Here is a 4,612-nt window from a genome sequence, read left to right as displayed (position 1 = left end):
CATGGGGCAATGGGACAATGGGGCGGTATCCCGAGTGTTTCACATGAATATTTTAAAAGCCTAGAAACGACCAAGCGACAATGTCCGGCGGCTAAGAGGGGTACCCATCCCCACCCGTAGGATTTTGAGAAAAGTTTCATTGTAATGAGGAGGGCCCCTGGAAAATATACTCTGTGAGGGTATTTCCTTAGTGCAATTGATTCGAGAGCCAGCCAGCCAGAATTGAAAATCTGTTGCGGGACTTTCCAAGAATTACTCTTCCCTTCTCCTTTCTTCGGCTGACTTTCTTTCACATTCTAGCCCCCACCATATTTCATATGCAAGTCACTTTTCAATAGGGTTTCAATTTGTCAACTGCTGCTGCTGCCAGTGACCTTTCCTGATGAGGTCCTGGAGCCTGACAGATGACGTGCGGTATATTCACTCGCCGGAAGTGCAGAGTGCAGAGCGGAAGTTGCTCATATCAACCCACAGTGAAACAGAGAATCATAAAAGAAACGAGCAGAAAAACAAAATTTAGCTTCCGCTTCGGACTTCCGCATGCTGGACATCGCCCACCCCTACACTTCCCACCCCACTCGCCCACTTCCCCACTCCCCACTTCCATCTGCTCCCCCCTACGTGCCAATTAAAGCTAAGGTCGCGACAAATAGCCCACTCCCCGTTCTGCTCGGAGCAAAAACAAATGAAATCTAAAATGGTGAACAAATAAAATTAAAAATATGGCAGACAAACGACCCCGCCAACACATTGCCGCCGCTGGGTCGTAGGGCAAAAAACCGCACCACTGCACCACCAACGACCCCACCGAGTGACCGAAATCCAACCGATTCGAGAAATGTAACCAACTTCTGTTCTGCCCCGTTCTCAACATATTGTTTGTCCTGCTGGACGCAGCCTTGGTGTTTGGGTCTGGCTGTAGCTGGCTGTGGAAATGCTCTTATAATTGCGAACTACATATATCAATTTGGAACCTCTTTAATTAATACTTCTTTCGTTCCTTTGATTGAATATCCCTGCGATTGCCATACTTTCTTCTCGATCACAATCTTCCATGTATCAAAAAGGAATCTGTGCAATTATGCCAAAGCTCCTCTTGGACCATGGATTCCATATGCCTCACTTGGGCTCCCACCTCGAAGGTCTTGATTCCCATCCTGCTGCACCTACGCCAACATCCGGACGCCCCCTTGACCGCATCGACCATTGCGATGGCGATGGCGATGGCTATGGCTATGGCGACCACGATGCGCGGTGCATTAAAACGGAAGCGGAAACTAAAAGCAGTTATATTTTTGTGCACTTACATCTGTTGTTCTTGCTGTTGTTTTTCCGTTGCACTTTATTTTGGAGTTTCCTCTCCGGCTATTGGCTGTACGGGCGCCGATGATTGTGGGTGACCGTTTAGTAGAGTTCTGCCTGGGACAGTTCTGTATGAGACGCCCAACCGCCCCCCTGCATGTTGCCTCCCCCTCTTCTTTTACACCCTTACAGAGGGTACTATGACCTTTACGGGAACTGGTAAAACATTATAAATATGGCTACAGTAAGGAATGCAATCTGCACGCTTATGTTGATCTTTAGAGCTGCAATACATACAATTTATTCAACAAATTAATCCTCAAATTTTTTAGTCGACACCAAACGAGCGACGATTGAACTCAAGACTTTTGGAGAAACGTTTCACTGATTGTTTGATCTTTTCCAGATCGCGCAGCTTCAGATTTTGTCCAACGAGTGTTCTGTCAACGAACTGCATCATCTTAAGTTCCAGACTGATCATTTGGGTTTCCAGCTCCATCAGTTGCATTCGGTGCTCCATCAGCCGGCATTTTGTGATCGACGTGAGGCGATAAATGCCCCATAGTACGGCAAGGCCAAAAATGTAAAATAAAGCTGACCAAAACATTGTGGGAAATAACTTACGAATTTACGTTATAGGTTCACTGACAAACGAATTAGGACGTAGAGCTGATGTGTATTCTGACACGGAAGTACAAGGTTCCTTGAGAAGAGTGCTATGTTCCTGCAGAGACCTTGAACAAATATCTGCAATGCAAGGAAGAAAGCTGAGCAGAGATGTTTCGATTGAAGGGATCCATCTGGAAGGGTATGTGGGGATTCGTCGGCTTCGTCGGCCCCCGAGGTGCTCGTCTTTCTTGCATGTTCATGCCCATTTTCATGTTTCTTCTGTGTCGGGCACGGCTGTAGCTGTCGCTGACTGACTTTCTGTTTGTTTGGCAATTTGTGCCACGAAAAAACATTCACTTTTGAACTTTATCAGTGGCGGTGGCTGGGCTGCACCACAATCACAATCCACTGATAATACACTGATGCATGCTGTATCTGTATCTGTATCTGTATCTGTGTGTCTATATCTGCAGACGTACATATGTATCTCTCTGTGTGTGTGTGTATGGTTTTTGTGGTTGACTTGGTGGCTGGAGGAGGGGCAGACTGGGAGCTGTCCTCAAAAATGTGTGTTGGTTTTTTACTTTTGCCAGTTGTCGTCTCCTCGTTATCTCTTTTCCCTGTGCGCCCGACTCGCTCCATCTCGCTCTATCTCTTTTTCTAGTTTTCATTTCAATTAAGTTGTAGTTTGCTTATTTTTTTGGTGCCGGAAATTGTTGCTTTTTTTGCCAATTTTAAATTACATTTTAACAAGTTTTTGTTAACAGTGCATTTTTAATTAAACTTTGATGTCCATTCGATTGGCGGCCTGTTGCTGTCCCTGTCTTGCCATGTCCCTCGTTCTCGCTCTCCCTCTCCCTCTCTCTCTTCTCCTGCAGCAGCCATTTTGGTTTTTGGGCCGCCATATTGAACAGTGACAGCGCCATCTAGCGAGCAATTAATGTGATTTACGATCGCACTTCATTTTCAAAATAAAACTTTTCCCCTTCGTTGCGTGTTTCGAAATTTAAAGAATTTCCAACACCACCCACGACCCACGACCCTGTGGGGAGCCTCCCGGCTAGGCGGCGGTGCCTAGCAGCCCCCCTACAATGGCTCCTCTGGCACACACAAACACTTACACACATGCAGGCTGCGTTTCTGGTGTGTAAACATGCGATTAATAATGAAGGATATAAAAATAAAGTATGCACAAAATGAAATTTGAAAAAAAAAACAAAGCAAAAAACAAAAACAAAAAGAAAAAACCCAGCAACAAAGCGAGCGAGGAGCAGCAGCGGAAAAAGCAACACTGAAACAAAGCAAAGCAAAGCACAGCAAAGCTGCAAAAAAACAGTAGAGAGAGAGAGAGAGAGAGAGGAAGGGTCGAGGATTCGATGATTCGATGATTTGGGGACCGAAGCATTAAATACCCTGGCGATCAACTGCTTGAAATTTGAACAGGGGATCTCCTTCCAGGAACACACGAAAAGCTATATTTGGACTCACAATTTTCCCAAAAGATACTTTCAACAGATCTATGAAAGTATCTATCGCCCATACCATCAAAAAGATGCACAGACAGACCTGGCTCGAAGTCATGGTCTCCTCTCTGCAAGGGTATAAAACGGGAGTCTAACGCTAGGGGCCTATGAAAAATCCTTTCGTGACATGGGCGGGGACGCTGAAGGCGGTGGGCGGCGTGCGGCAGGCGGAAGGGGCTGGCTGGTGAGGGGAAATTAAATATGCGTCTCATGTAGACGCTTTTTCCCCCGTATACTCGTATATTTTTGTTCCTTCTTCTCTCCTTGAATACGAGTATTTATTTATTTTATGTGCGCGGCTGTGCGTGCATTGCTGGACTGCGGAGTGGCTTGGATCGGTCGGTGATTGGTGGGGCGGAGTGAGGGGAGGAGCAGTGTGGGAGTGGGGTATTTGAAGAAATTAAAAAAAGGGTGAAAGAATGAATTAAATGCGTATTGCATACATTTCTGGGTCATTTCAGGATATCCCCCTCCCAATCCCCCGAGGTAACATTTGCGGGCCTTGGCAGGGGCCTTGTGGCGGGGCGTGGCGTGGCGTGGCGTGGCGTGTGGCCCATGTTTGATGGCTCATAACTCAGCGGCTGCTTAGCGGATCTCGATGTGCCTTGACGTGCGATGGTACTCGTGTGGAGTGGAATTTATGAGGGAGAATCAGAGGGAAGAGGATGGATTGGGATTGTAGAGGGCTACCTGGTCGGATCCACTGTGTGAAAGTTGTTTCATCATCATCTTTCATGATGACAACTATGATGGCAGTCCTTCATAAAGTATGATCTAAGTCACACACCAATATTTTCTGCTGCCTGGTGTTTTCCTTGATGATTCCCTTGCCACATCATGCCATTCCTTTCTGCTAATGCCGCATCAATCGCTGTATCAGTCTTGTCTGTGCCCGCCTTAATGGAACAAAAACTGTCTTTCATTTGGTTAAACATTAAATTTTCAAAATTTTATTTGCGCGACATTAAGAGAAAAACTTTATAGATCCAAGGTTTGGCGAGTGTACTCCAGTCTGCGCGCTATGCGATCGATGGATTTTGTCATCTGCACCAGCTCCACCATTTCCAGTTGTTTTCCTTCACGTGATGTCTCGGCCACTAGTTTAATTTCAATTAGCAGAAGATTCAGGGGTATTTGCAGACGATTTATCCGGGAAAAGCGCTCGAACACCTGGCGCT

At 46.2% G+C, this 4,612-nt stretch overlaps 1 long non-coding RNA gene across 2 annotated transcripts; it reads right to left on the bottom strand.

Moving 5' to 3' along the window:
- Window positions 1–818: 818 nt before the first annotated feature.
- On the bottom strand, window positions 819–1,999 carry LOC108151956. 2 transcript variants are annotated; one of them, XR_004474053.1, is made up of 3 exons: window positions 1,600–1,999; window positions 1,308–1,541; window positions 819–1,233 (listed from the first exon to the last, which is right to left on the bottom strand). It is a non-coding gene; the product is annotated as an uncharacterized LOC108151956 (long non-coding RNA). The 2 variants fall into 2 exon arrangements; XR_001774776.2 differs by having other exon boundaries at window positions 825–1,233; window positions 1,308–1,518.
- Window positions 2,000–4,612: the final 2,613 nt, after the last annotated feature.

The sequence above is a fragment of the Drosophila miranda genome, chromosome XL, assembly GCF_003369915.1.
Source record: "Drosophila miranda strain MSH22 chromosome XL, D.miranda_PacBio2.1, whole genome shotgun sequence".
Taxonomy (NCBI): domain Eukaryota; kingdom Metazoa; phylum Arthropoda; class Insecta; order Diptera; family Drosophilidae; genus Drosophila; species Drosophila miranda.
Note: the sequence above shows the minus strand (reverse complement) of the source record. Positions and strands in the feature narration are given on the sequence as shown.